This window comes from Molothrus ater, chromosome 6, assembly GCF_012460135.2.
Source record: "Molothrus ater isolate BHLD 08-10-18 breed brown headed cowbird chromosome 6, BPBGC_Mater_1.1, whole genome shotgun sequence".
Classification (NCBI taxonomy): Eukaryota; Metazoa; Chordata; class Aves; order Passeriformes; family Icteridae; genus Molothrus; species Molothrus ater.
In genome coordinates this window covers 50,183,489-50,198,680 of record NC_050483.2, presented here as the reverse complement: position 1 = coordinate 50,198,680, position 15,192 = coordinate 50,183,489, and the positions used below count along the sequence as shown (strand labels likewise).

General features: G+C 40.6%; 1 protein-coding gene across 1 annotated transcript in view; it reads left to right on the top strand.

Annotated features, from left to right (window-relative positions):
• SETD3 (SET domain containing 3, actin histidine methyltransferase) overlaps positions 1-15,192 on the top strand; it is a 61,540-nt gene that overhangs the window by 30,464 nt on the left and 15,884 nt on the right. The gene's annotated exons all lie outside the window — the stretch shown is intronic.

The following is a 15,192-nucleotide window of genomic DNA, read 5'->3' as shown; positions in this document are numbered from 1 at the left end:
AAACTGTCTAGTTTGCACTTAACAAAGTAAAATTATAATTGTTAATTGACAGAATAAAACCATTGCATATGTTGTATTTCCAATGAACTGGATTAACTGTTGTTTTGAGTTCTGTTTAGTGTAATTATTTCTGATTGCTTTCAAATACAAAGATAAACCCATCTGGTAACAGGGTATGGAGAGGCTTGAGATGGGTGAACTTCTCATTGTGTTCTGAAGTAATGATTTAAACCAAGTTTCTGACAGAACTCTGTTAGTCTGACTGATATCTGGATATAATGTTGGTGTGAATGTTGATGTGTTGTTCTCAAGGTAGTGCTCAATGTCCAGACATTCAAAGCTTTTTTGTGGCACAATCTGTATAAAAAATGTATGGCTCTGTGTACTGAATCTCCCCAAATGTGTGGTCTAGAGACATTTTGTTTGGCCATGAGAAAGGTCAGAAGACACAAGGCAATTCTATTCTCCTTTAGTGTTACCAGAGTTCCAAAGCTGTTCTGTCAACTGTTTTAATTTAACAAATGTTACATTATTTTGTGTAGCTGTTTGGTATTTCAAGAACTGAATATGTTTCAAACACAAATTCAGTTTATGGAGTGTAAGGAGCAGAGGGATACATTTTGAAAACTGAAGTAATTGAAAATGATTGGTGAAAGCCAAATCAGATGCACAAGGAATAAGCTAGAAACAGTGGCTTTGATATTGGAAGGGAACTGAATTCTTCCTTCCAGGTGTCACAGTAGAGGAAATGATAGTTCAGCCAACACTGCTTTCTTGCTGTGGCCTCTCCTAGACTGCCAGTCCACACTTGGTCTTCCAGCCTTCACTTAGTTTCTCAAAATATGCTGCCTGATCAAACAGAGCTGCTAAATGTTGTGCCTTAGAACGTTTTTTTCACCCTAAGAAGGTCTACTGTTTTTGACAAGTTATTAGCAGGATATTGTGGAACATTATCCAATTCTTCTAGCTGCTATTCTTGCTCTTGCAGTTCTTTTCAGAACTGAATCATCTCATTCAGCTGAACTATCACTATGACCAGTTCCATCATTTTCACTCATCCTGCACTAGTACTATTATGGGAGAGGTTGTGTGGTTGCAACATTAGTTTAAAAAAAAAATCTCTGAAATGGAGAATGGTCAGAAAATGAGATCAATTTTTTTTTTTTTTGCTTCTCCTGACAAATACTTTTATTGCTTGCCTTGTATTCTTGTTACATATCTTGTTCTATAGCTATTGTTTCACATTGTTGAACATGAGATGAAGGTAGGTCAGGTAGGAATCATTTGCTTTATTTACTTTCCTTTGCAGAATGAGAGGTAATAAGTATTTAGTTAAATTTTAAGTGGGTCCTGGTTGTTTGGTGCCTTACTTCAGCACTGCCATGTAACCACAATTTCAGCTGAATGTTTCTTCACTACTATTCAGCAAATAGTACTGTTCACATTAGAAAGTCAAATAAACTCAGTTGGCTCCAGGAATGCCAACTGTATCTATTGGGCAGCTATTATTGATGTTTTTGGTGAAAACTTATGGAAAAGTTTAAATGTTTGATTTCTGCTTCTGCTCTCAAAAATAAAAGCCTGTAATTTATTAAATGGTGGAGGAAAGGAGTTCATAGAGAAAAAATAGAAGTCTTTTTCTTCCCTAAAACAGTACCATTTTTCCTTATTCATAAAAGCTTAAATTAATTTTAGTATCAGCTTGCATGTACTCATACCATGTTTTGAACAAAATTGACCCCCAAAATACTAATGCTAAGGGTAATTCATGAACAGATGGAAAAGGGAAGAAACAGTGAAAGAGAAATTTTTCATATAAATGAAAAAAGCAAATCAAACCCACTTGTCCATAAAAGGCTCTGTACTCTGCAAGCTTGATTAAATGAGGTTTTTTTTAGATTTTTGTGTACCATCATTTCATTCAGTATTACTACTGCTTTAGTAGAAGTGTTTAAATGAAAGCTATCCTGTGTGACCAGGATTTTCATATTGCTTTCAGTATGCAGACTAATTTTTTTAAAGTAGAAATACCTTTTAAAGTATGTATTTTTAAGTATACAGATACATTTTTTATAATACAAAAATCTTAAAACTGTGTTTACTTTATTGATAGTTGTTCTACTGTGGGAAGTAATGCTAGCAGCATCCTGAAATAAAAGCTGGGGTTTTTTGCTAATTGAAGATACTAAAAAAGGGACTACTTTGTGCAGACAAAATATTCTAATTGCAATATTTTTAGTCTACAAGATATTTCTAATGGTGGGGGGAATAAAAGGGTTAACAGGTCCTGTCTTCAAATGCTTCTTTTTCTTTCCAAATAGCATTGCTAGACTGCTTTTAAAATAATTTGGCTTCTGATAGGTGTGCAGTTTCAAACATGGTTTGAGAAGTGCTGCTCTGTTTTATTTCCTTAGCTTCTCCATAAAGGGTGACTGCTGCAGTTCTGACTCGTTCTCCAAGTGCTTAGTCTGGCTACACATGAAGAATGGGCAGATTTATGAATTTCACAGCTGTTGCAAGCTAAACTGTAGTCTGGTTTGATAAGCAGAAACAGGTGGGATGTTGAGCAGACAAAAATAAACTCTTGAGCATGTTAGCCAGGCTCTATAAACCACACTGACACCTCTCTAAACATATGTAATTTGATAACTAAAAAATAGTTAAAAGTTGTTGCAGATGTACTTCAGTGCTGCATTTGGCCTCTGCATTGGTATCAAAATACAGAGAATGCTCAAAAGATTACTTTCATTGCTGCAGACTTGTAGTTTGCTAGATTTTTTTATAGTTTGTTCCAAAGTGAAATTCTGTAAGCTGCAGGGTTTTCTCTTCTCATGGGAAGAGAAAGGAAGGTATGTCTGTGACTTCCTTAACATTTATGAGCACTGCTTGCCTGAAGAAGGGTGAACAAAGCCCAGATGTTTATGGCTTAATGTTAAAAATTTTTTGTCCATTGAAATGTGGTATGATAGACACAAGAGGGAGCCATATAGTTTACAGACAGTCACAGTGAGATCATATTTCTAAAGAAAATACAGCCGAGTTTGAAGCTTTTTTAAAAGAATATGCAGTGGTCTTTGTGTTTAATTTTCAGGTGCATCTCTATGCCTGTTTGTAGTCAGCCACAGAGAAGGTTTTGTGAATCAAAACAAGATATGAAGACAAGGAATGCACTTAGAGAAGGTGGAAGTGTCCAAACTAATTCCATTTTGAACATGAAAGTGTTGTATCTTTTCCCCAGCTGTAGTAAAGGCTGTTACTTCCTGCCTAAATAAAAGACAATTTTATGATAACTTTAGTTGTCTTTTAAAATCTTTGAAGTGGTAAGTCCAAAACCAGCAGAGCATTAGCTGACCATAGCTTTTGCCATGGCTGTATGCATTCAGTGGCACTCCGTGAGTAGTATCTCTGTGTAGCTGCCTCTCATGTGCTGGAAAAAACACCAGTTTTGTGGGATTGTCCAGGATGGCAGTTTGGCATTGATTTACACACTGTTTTCAGCCTGTACTCTTTGGACCACTGAGGGACCACATTTTTTTTCTGAAGAGCAAGTTATCAGTCTGGAAAGAAATAAAAGACCTGAACCTCAATATGGTTGACAGTGCGGTGGGCCTCTGCTATAAGGCCTGATCAGGAGGAAGGAAGAAGTTAATGAGGCCTTCTACAGATAGCTAAAAACAGCCTCACATTTGCAGGGCCTGGTCCTCAGTGGGGACCTCACTCCAGTATCTGTTAAAGGAACAGCACAGCAGGGCATAAGCAGTCCAGGAGGTTTGTGGAGAGCTTCGTCAACCAAGCAGTGGAGGGGCCAATGAGGAGAGGTGCTACTTGCATTCAGGGACCTCATACTTACAAACAAAGAAGGGTTTGCTAGAGATGCAGAGGTTGAAGACAGCCTTGGCTGTAGTGACCATGAGGTGGTGGATTTCAGGATCCTGAGAGGAGCAAACAGAAGGGTCATGATGCTGGACTTCAGGAGAGCAGTATTGGCTACTTCATGGATCTGCTTGGAAGAGTCCCATGGGATAAGGCTTTGGAGAGAAGAAGGATCCAAGAAAGAAAACATGGTTAGTATTGATAGAGCACCTCCTCTAAGTTCAGGAGCAGTTCGTCCCAAAAGCAGGAGGTCAGGCAAAAGTGCCAAGAGGCCTTCATGAATCAGCAAGGAACTCCTGGCAAAAACTCAGACGGAGTTTTTAACTCCTTTTTCAAGGGAGGCATAGGGAAGGTGAAAGCAGGGACAGGTAACTTGTAAGGAATATAGAGATATTGTCCAGTCATCCAGGGATGTGGTTAAGAAACCTAAAGCTCAGTAGGAACTGCATCTTACAAGAGATATCAAAGGTGATCAAAAGGGTTTCTATATGTACATAGATGACCAAAGGACTAGAGGAAATGTGGGCGGGCTGCTGGATGGAGTGGGGGACTGTGACATAGAACATGTAAAATGGGAGTACCAAATGCCTTCCTTTACTGGTAAGACTGGCCTTCAAGAGTTCCTAGTACCACAATGCCATCTGGAGGTGCCTGGACAAGCTTGAGAAATGGGCTCTTGGGAACCTCATGATGTTCACCAGGGGAAAGTGCAAGGTGCTGCACCTGTGTTGGGACAACTCATGCTATCAATACAGGTGTGGGTTGAAGGGATTGAGAGCAGCCTTGAAAGATGGACTTTGGGAGTGCTGGTGAAGGAGCCAGCAATGTGTGCTTGCTGCTCAGAAAGCCAGTTGTACCCTGGGCTACATCAAAAGCAGGGTGGCCAGCAGGTTGAGAGTGGGGATTCAATCCCTGTGCTCTGGTGAGACTCCACCTGGAGTACTGCACCCAGCTCTGGGGTCCCCAACACAGGAAGGACATGGAGAGATTCCAGAGGATAGCCACAGAAATAATCAGAGGGCTAAAGCACCTCTCCTGTGAGGAAATGCTGAAAGAGCTGGCCTTGTTCATCCTGGACAAAAAAAAAGGGAGGTCTTAAAGCAGCCTTTCCATAGTTAAAAGGGCGTGAGAAAGATCGGGACCAACTTTTTAGCGGGGCTTGTTGCAAGGACCAAGGGTAATGGTTTTAAAAAAGGAGGGTTGATTTAGACTAGGTCTAAGGAAGGTATTTTTTACAAAAAGAGAGAGGGTTGATTTAGACTAGAAGGTATTTTTTACAAAAAGAGAGGTGAAACACTGACACAGGTTGCTCAGAGAGGTTGTTGATGCCCTATTCCTGGAAACATTCCAGGTCAGGTTGGATGGGGCTCTGAGCAACCATGATCCAGTTGAAGATGTTCCTGTTCATCACAGTGAGGAGTTGGACTAGGGAACACTTAGAGATCCTTTCCAAAGCAAATTTGATGACTCTTAGTGATCTTTGAGCGATGATTTCCCAATCATCTTCCCATGATGATTGGAAAACTTTCCTGAGGATTGGAAGAAAGCAAACTCACTCCTATCCTCAGGATAGAAAGATCATTCCAGGGAACTACAAGCCTGTTAGCCTCACTTCAGTTTCTGGTAAGTCCCATCCAGCGGGACTTTGACAGGCTGGAGAAATGGGCTGCTAATTGATATTTAGCAAGAAGTGCAAAGTCCTGCACTTGAAGTGAAATGATCCCATTATTATGTTGGGGAACAAGCTGAGCATGAGCCAGCAATGTGTCCTTACAGCAAAAAAGGGCTAATGGCATCCTGGCTGCACTAGGATTGTTGGCAGCATGTTGAGAGAGGTAATCCTTCTCCTCTACTCAGCACTGGTGAGGCCACACCCAGAGTACTGTGTCCAGCACTGGGCTCCCCAGTACAGGAGAGATCAGTTTAATTCTAAAATTCTTACTAAATGAAGAAGGCAAAGTCACCTATTTAAGTAACATTTTTTAGCAAGTAAACTTACTTTCTTTGACTCACTTTTATGTTTCTTTGCAAAGTTAATGAGCAAATACTTGCTTTCTTTTCCTTCTGTCAAGCTCCTCTTACTCAAGAAGACAGAAGCTGCCCCATGAGTCATACTCTTTTTAATATTTTTTTAAAATAGAATTTGGTAGAAGTTGTTAACAATTTTTAGGTATTATCTGTGGTCTGATTTTCTTCCAGCATTTCACAGGAACACTGTCAAACAGTTTTCTGACTAGGGTGTATTGACATCTGGACACTGTGAAAGTGTTGTTGTAGTCCTGTTGTGAATACAAGCTTTGCAGTAATCTATACAAAGATGTTTTTGTCTGTTTGTGTGCAGTACTGGACAGAGAACTTAATTTCCTGGAGGCTGTAATCCCTTTTGATCAGATACTAGATTTCATATATTATTCATATAAAATTTGACTAATTGATTTAGCATGAATGAAATTCTAAAATCCAGCCATTAGCTGTTGGGGACTGGAATATAATTTTAGTTAGGATGTTTAACACATCAAGTTCTAGATTTCATCATAGCATCTTTAAAATCTGGTATTGTGTGTGGCTTCAATATTTGGTATATTAAATGAGATTTCACGTCTCTAGCATAGTTTTTACACCAATTTTTGAAGTTTTGATGATACTTTCAATATGACTTATGCTGCTCTTACATTATTTTTCTGTGTTGTTTTTAATCTCTCCTATTCCAATAAGCATATGATTTTCCAGGTCAGCGTGAAGTAGAACATCTGGTGTCTCTCTGTACTTGGCTTGAAGACACCACCATTTAACTTTTGTGTGCTAAACGTTACTTGAGTTGAATGCAGACAAGTATACTGTCTTTTGAAACACCCCACTGAAGTAATCAGAAGGTGTTTATTATTTTTAAGTTGATAATAATAGAGTAATAGAGAATATTTTAATGCTTCCAAAGAGATCAACCAATATGCAGTCAAAAGCAGATGTATTTGAAACAGAAATTCAATTTTGTTTCTGTACCAGGTAGGTCTTCAGGATTCTCAGTGTTCTTCCCTGCTTGATTTATACTCATTGGCATACCAGTCAAATAGCTTTTTTTCAGAAATGATGTCAGCGACACAATGAAAAATGGGTGGAAGAAAGATGGCACAGTTGTAAACCCTGTAAAATCTTTCCCTTTTTTTACTTGTCTACTATGCATGTCACCTTAAGGAGAGATTTAAAATTGCATTGAGTGGGCAGTTGCAAAGGTAAAAATAGTGTTGCTATATAATTTGCTTTGTCTGTGTTTCAATGCCCAAGTTGTTCTTCTTGATCAATAATAAATAAATAGGCAGTTAATAATGAAATATATTTATGCTTTTCTGTGTTTTTCCTCTCTGTGAAGGCCAAAATATTGTATTAATCTGTTTTACTGGCAGCAGATTGAAGATTGACAGTATGCTTGTACTGTACCACTTAGTGTAGCTACTGTAAGGTGGTTTAGACTTTGCAAACATGTGCCAAATTCCTGATTTTTTGTGTCACTTTTGGGTACATCCCACCCCCGACCATGATGACAGTAACAGCAGATCCTGGGGCTTTGTGGGGCCATTCCTGTGGCTGCCCCTCTCCATGGCAGAAGCAGCTCCAGGCTTTGCTGGGCTGTGTCTGTCCGAGCCAGGCAGATGAAGAGCTCGAGTCCTTGCGTGGGTGGGAGGTTCTGCTGCCTTGTTCCCCCGTTCCTTCCTTGCTTTCCACAGGAACACAGCGACAGCTCTGGGCTTTGAGCCAGCCGGACACAGGAGGAGGTGTTTGGCTGTTCAGGCAGCGTTTGCTCCTCAAGCAGCTGTTCCCTATCTCCTCCAAGGAAAAGGTGGCAGGCCATATGGAGGCATCCTGTGGTCCAGATTCAGACGATGGGCACCAGTTGGACCGTGCTGGCCTAGATCAGAATACAGGCACATCCTGCTTGGTGTCTGCTCTTGCTTAGAGTCAAAATGATTCGAAGTTGGAGGACAGATAGGATAAAACATATCTTTCATTTTGGATATAAATGTTATCTTGTACAGACATTGCTAAGATCTCCTAATCAGCAGGTTTTAATTTATTTTATATTCTGAATGGATTCTGCTGTAGTGGCCTAAACGCCTGCTTTCCTCTGGAGAAGCAGAGATGTACTTCAAAGCATATGTGCCATGCAAAACAAAATTTGTTTCTGCTTAGTTTAAACCACATTTGGGAGGAATAATACATTCTCTTGTTAGTAGTATGGGCTTTTAAGGCATTTTTTTGAAGATGGGGTTCTCAACCACTCTCCTAGTTGAGAATGCAGATAAGCATCTCTTTTTACAGCCAATAGAGTGGAGACAGTTTTTTGTTTGCTTTTCTGTTAGTTGTGTTTTTTTTAAACTGAGTTGCACTTTGTGGGACATTTGAGTCTATCCGCAGGGATGTTGTCTGTGTCTTTTGTGGAAGTGAGTGCCTCAGCAGACATCAGGAGATCATCATGCACTTAGAAGTATACTTTCTCATATAAAGTTTGTACTTATTGTGCAGATTTAATATTTTTCCTGATATAACAGCAGTTACCAATGTTCCATAAATTTAAAATATTATAACAAGCTGATGTTTCTTAGAGCGGAATACTCAAAGGATGTATTCTTTAAGCACTGCAAAATTATACAGGGTACTTATCTTTGTTAAAATTAGTAATTTAACTAAATTACAAAGTGGATTATCCTCTTCAGTCAGACCCAATGCTAATACTCCACACAGTAGGACATTGATATGTTGCTAAGTAAACCAAAGTTTATTTTCTTGTACTGTTGTTTGAATGTAGGTTGAAGAGGAAATGGTTTTTAGTTTTGGATGTGTGTGCCACTGTAGCCCCAGTACCTGTCATTCCAGGACTTACCATGGCCTGTGGGAGCTTGGTTGTGAGGTGATCGTGATCCAAGCTTCTACCTAAATGGCTCCTGGTAGGATTTATTGGAAAACTTGAGTAGTTAAATCACAGGTAACAAAGCTTTGGCTATACTGCATAATATTAATGCTTGTTAGCAAACTCTTTTGTTGAGAAGTGGTTGTGAATCGGAAACACCATTTCTGTCCTTTCAAAGCAGTTCACTTCAGGGTTTCCATCACAGCATTTTTTATGTGGCTTGTGATTCACCTAATAGTGGAGTTCACTAATAGTAGAGTTGTGGGATGGATTTGTGCATAAGCATAGTTCCTGTGTGTTGCACTAAACAGAATCATAAAGTATCCAGAGTTGGAAGGGACCCACAAGGATCATCAAAGTCCAGCTCCTGAAATTAACAAGGTAAAATGTTTCCTGAAATGAAAAATGCTCAAGGTAAACTTTGTACCTCAGGAAGAGCCTATAGAGGAAAAGATGTGTCATGATATACAAACATAGACCCTTGCAAGGAAGCAGGGTTTTGTAGCTATCTTACTGTACCTGTGTGAATGAAATGTTGCAGAACGAGCCTGTAAATCTAAGGCTCAACATGAACAGTAAACTCAAATTTTGCAAGGAGATTTACCACAGGGGATAGTGGAGCTCATGTGTCCTTCTGTCAAGTGAATTGCTTTGGGAAGGACTCGGGAGGCTGTCTCATTGCAAAACACATCTAATCTCAGCCCAGCTTCTTCCACTTCAGCCCTTAATGTGGCTGCACTCAGATCTAAGTGATTCAGTGAAAGGACAAAAAAAAAAGGTACAAAAACTTGGTCTCTTATTTAAATGCTGTATCTGAATGTCTTCTGTTTTGGGAAGGATTAGTATTTCAGAATTGTGTATAGATACACACATACAGAATAAGCAGTATTCTGAAATGGAGTAATCAAGAAGTAATTGTTAAGGAGTCCATGGCTGTCTTGCCTCTATTTAAAAAAGGAGATGGCACAGGATTGGAGGTGGGGTACTCAGTTGCAGTCAGTTCAGAGTTGTTTCTGTGTACTCTGTCTACCAAACAGTAATATCCACATTGTATGTGAAGTGGGTTGTCAGTCCTTCAGACCCTTGAGTTAATAGTTAATGATTTGAGTTGTCTGTTGTGCCACTGCTGTCTCATTAACAAAGAACAATTTTGCAGGTAGAAGGTACAGAAAAAGGGACTGCACAGTTAAATTCCATTGCACCAGAAGGAGTCATTCCACTTTGCTTCCGCTGCGTGAATCCCCTAATAGTCTGGAACAGTGCTTTCTTGTGTATATTGGCTGAAAGTAAATAAAAATTGCTGACATAAAGAATTAAGCAAGAATATTATTTAGATTTAAGAAGTTTCAATCCTTTTTTTATAAAAGATTCATTCTATTAGGTTTTGCAAAGTAGAACTATCTTTTTTCTGTTAGGAAAGTCATATAATGGCACGAGTTTGGGAACATTATTCCTAGCACTTCACGAATTGGCCTGTTTGAAAATTCTATAGTATGCCTCTGTAGTTATAAACTGTATAAACTATACAAAGTAAAATAATCTTTGGCTTTGTCTCCTGTCCTGTACAGTAAACTGGCTTCCCTCATTAGGTTAGGCAGCATATGTCCAATGGAAAAAGTGAATTCTTGTTTCCCTGTAGATCACTAGGATCCTCCATTCTGAATTCTTTATTTTACTTAGCTTTAGGGCAGTTAAAGCCTCAGCAGCTCCACAGAGAGGAGTTTCTCTTCAAGGCTGCTGCTTCAAAGGATTTCCAGAGCTGGGAAAGGGACAGTAACCAGCAAATGCTGACAGATCTTCCTGCTTCTGGCCCTGAATGTGTGTGTGTTTGTGTTTTTGTACACCTACACATTGGCCTGAAACCATCAAGTAGCATCCACCAAGGCTCATAACGAAATCTCCCCATGTTAATGAGTACAGTGGAAAGAGGGAAGAATCTGCAAAGAAGAGGAAGAAAAAATTGTTTGGTCAAAAGCAAGTAACCCTTGGGGTTTATGTTCAAAGGAATGAAAGTTAACAAGGTGGAAACTTAAAGTGGTTTTGGCTTTAACTGTTTCAAGCACCCTTAATGTTTTGGGGGCTGTGAAGGGAGTGCAGTGGTAGCCTCAGTGTACTTTTAACACTGGCTATGATCATTTCCTGGGGTAGAAGTGGAGCTGTCTCCCCTTCAATGGGGATACAAGAGATTTCTGAGATTATTGAAATCTGATTTAGTGATATCAGTGCAGTGATTGTCCACAACTTTGCCTTGGACTGGTGAGTACCTGAAATAGTTGTCACAGAAGTCCAACAATCTCTTTGTCTACAAAGTCAGGAAACCAACAAAAACAAGGATTTTTTTAAAAACCTTTTTTTGGCTATGTATTACAGTGGAGCAGTAGATGGGTCCAATGATCGATTTATCTCAGCTTAGAGGTGGTGTCTTTTAAAAAACAACTAACTTTGATCACATCTAGTGATTAAAATAATTTTTTCTTACTTGGATTATACTAGGGTTAATAGCACAAAGGAATACACTGGGCAATATGACCTCACATAAAAATACATCAGCTCTTTTCAAGGCATCTAGTAGTGTAGATGTGAACACAAATTTAACACTAAGTAAACTTTAAATTTTCCTTCTACTCAGACATTATATTGTATGTTATAGTAATTGGACTTGTTCTTTGCATCACTTGGTAAACAAGCAAATGTTAAGCCAATTTTAATGGAAATTCTCCATCAAGATTAGGAACTCTGATAAATGAGCTGTAGCATTTTGCGATTGAATAGGGAAAAGGGTTACTGTCTGCAGGAGTCTGGCCACTCTGACAGGAGTTGAATGCCCCTAGGCTGGAAAGCAGAGTCAAGGCTGTGATGGCTTCTTAGCTGGAAGGGCACCCACTATTCTACACTGCAGCCTTCATGCCGTTGAAATGAAACAAGCCCTCAAAGCGGGAGTGCTTTAGCATCTACTTTCTGCAACTTGAGAATTATTACCTTGTGATGTCCATCTAAAAGTTTGAAGGAGAAATTAATAACACAGAGGCCCCTATGGCAGATCAGGAGTGTTGCTTGTTTATGAGGCATTAAACATGAGATGTGAACCCCTGGATATTACTGCTTCACAGAAAGAGAAAATATGTTTGGAAGTGTCCTTTTTTTTTCTTTTTTTTTTTTTCTTCTCCCCCCCACGCCCCCCCCCTTCCTCTGATTGCCATACTGAGTAACTGGCTTCTAGTCTGATAGTGTTTTAGGTGACTAGAATAACAGTCTGTCTCTTTCCACAGTGGCTGCAGACAATCTGGCAGCAATCACTGTTACTTTTTAATATTTCTGGTTATTTTGAGATATCCTCCAAATGTCTCAAAGAAGGCTTGGAACACTGAAGGGGAAAAAGCATTTTTTATTCATTTTTTTTTTTTTAGGAATAGCAGCATCAGGAGGAAAATGAAATTCAGCATGCCACTATTTGTTTTTGCAGTGGTCATCACCCTGATTGCCAGCTCTGACAATATTTTCACAGAAAGGGTAACGAAATAAATGGTATTTGTTCTTTATAATAACTCTTTCAGTAGAATGTCAGGACCTGCATCTAAATGAATATATTCACATTTTCATGTTCCCATTTTTTATTTAAAGCTTCCTCTCCCAACTTTCTGAAACTACTTCATACAGACTTGGTAAGTTAAAATTAGGGTTCATGTAGTGGATAATGTCACATTTGAAAGCTAATCTGTAGAGACCTAGCTGCATGAACCTGTAAAAGCTAGATCTGATTTTTTTTTTTACATATTAAGTGTTTGTTTAGTTTAAATATGTCTGTATCTTTTTTGAGCAGTCTGAGCAATTTGCATGCTATGCAGCAGTCATCTTCTATACTTTATTAAATATCTGTCAATTATAAATATCAAGGTTTTACATTAATGTCAAGATAGTACATCAAAAATTCATGGAATATGTGACTTTTTTCAAGGGTATTTAATACTTAATGCATTTGTGTCATTTTTCTTTCTAGATATATTGACAGGTTTTATTAAGTGTTTGTTAGGGAGATTTCATTTTTACCAAGGGACTATAAAGAGAAGCTGCATACTAAATCAAGTTCTTAATCAGAATATTGTTCTTTTTTGTGTGTCTTCAGATTCTTGTAATCTATAGGGTTTTAAAGTTACATAGTAAAATAGACCAAATCAGAAATCTAGCATGATCAAATATGCTGACGTATCTTAACTTTAAAAGAGCTACTAGAATATTGTACCACGGGATGTTATAAATATGGTAATTACAAATGCTGGGATTTTTATTCTGCCCTGTGTCTTTTAGACCATATATTTTGTCCCTTATTGTAATTTACTAGTGGTTTTATGTGAATTACATCTGGATGGTGTCCACATAGGGGCAATCCCAAAGTTTCACAGATTTACAAACCAGAAGGGTGACAGAGCATTTGGCAGCATCCAGGATCTTTGCCCATGGGTTGGGTGTTCAGGTTGGCTCTTACAGGAGGCTGCTTGCGTGAAATGAACAATTGATCTCCCTGCAATCTACTGATCTAATACACGTTTCCTACAGAGAGGACAATGACAACGTGTATAGATCTTGCATCCTATGGTTATTTGCTCCAAGTTGGGGTTGAGGCTGTGAGCTGGTGCTCCTGGAACCGGCTGTGTGCTGGACACAGGGGCTGCAGCCTGTCGCTTTTTGGCTGTTGAGCCCTCGCAGTGTCTGTGATGCCTTTTTACTTCCAGTGCATTATGACCATAGTCATTCTTACCCTTGGAAAAACAGCATGTTCCGCTAAATCCTGCTGTTTCAGGGACAGGAGCAAAGCAGGAGAGAACAGAGCAGACACGCAGGGGTGTTTGCGTTCCCGGGATCTTTCTCCTGTGATGAACAGGTCGGACCCCTCTCGGCGGGGCGCTTGCCCTCGCTGCAGGTGCGCGGTGCAGCGCGGGCTCTGGGGGTGCCGGCGGCGCTCGGCCTGTGGGGTGCCCTGGCCCCAGCCGAGGGGAGCGGAGCGGAGCAGTGCGCGGCGGCGCTCGGCCTGTGGGGTGCCCTGGCCCCGCCGAGGGGAGCGGAGCGAGCAGTGCGCGGCGGCGCTCGGCCTGTGCGGTGCCCTGGCCCCGCCGAGGGGAGCGGAGCGGAGCAGTGCGCGGCGGCGCTCGGCCTGTGGGGTGCCCTGGCCCCTGCCGAGGGGAGCGGAGCGAGCAGTGCGCGGCGGCGCCAGCAGGGGGCAGTGCCGGCCCGCGCGGCCCGCGGTGTGAGGGCCGGGCCCGGGGGCGGCGGGGCCGGGCACGGCCGGGGGCCGGGGCAGCGGCACCCGCGGGGCTCCGGGCACCACGGGCGGCGTGCCGGATGTAAACTTGAGGTGCACAATGAGACCCCGCTCCTCACACCGATCGCCACGGGCCGGAGGGAAACGCGGCCGTGCTGGAACGTGAAACTGAGGGGCTGATACTCGCAGTGTTGGTGCTGTCTTTCCCCGATTAATTTATCAAGCTGCTGCAAAATACATCACTAACACTAAGAGTTGAAATTAGATTGTCATGAATGAAAACTATAGGGAGGTTTTTGTTTGTAATAATTAATTCCAGCTGAAGGCTGAGTTTCTGTGTTCATTTCTGGACTCGGGTCTGGACTGTCCGGCAGCGAAGGTGCCTCCTGAGATGTCTTGGCTTTGTCTCAGTCCTGGGTTTGTGCTGAATGTTTTTGTTAGAAGAAACAACTGTATAATGTCTTGCTACAATTAAATTCGAAGGGATTTGTTACACAGTGACCGTGCCATCTATGTGAGTGAAAATCATTTGGAAACGTAGAGTGCTGTAAAAAGAAAAAAAAATTCAAAGTGAGGGGAGGAACAGGAGGCACTGGAATTGTTAACTTCGGTCGTGTTCCGGAGAAAGCCCATCGGAAGGGTTAACCGAGGGGCTGAGGGACAGCAGCCACCTGGGACCTCACACCCAATTGGCAGTCTTTTGTAATATATAATTTGCCTAAAATTGCGCGCTGAGCACAAGCTTTTGTTTTCTAATTGATTTACGGTTTGAGCCACTTTTACCTCATCCCCTACTGTCCTGCACACAGTGCCAGCAAGTACATTACAGTGAGAAATGATAAATTACCACGCACTTGTGATGCTAATGCATCAAGAGTAAAAAACTGCGTACTACATGGAGCTTCGCGCATTAAAAGCGTCGCAAAGATAGAGCTATGCAAAAAATCATTTGTATCTTCTGAAATAACCGTTTGATCATTTGCTTCAATTCGTCTCAGAGACCTAATTGAACCTGAAGATTAAAATTTATGCTGCTGTGGCTTTCCATTTATGAATTGGAACAAAATTCTAAAGAAAATGTGTGAATGTGGGCTTAAAGCTACCTGTATTTTCGAGACTTTAAATAAGTTAATTAGTCAGAAAAATAACGGGTATCAGA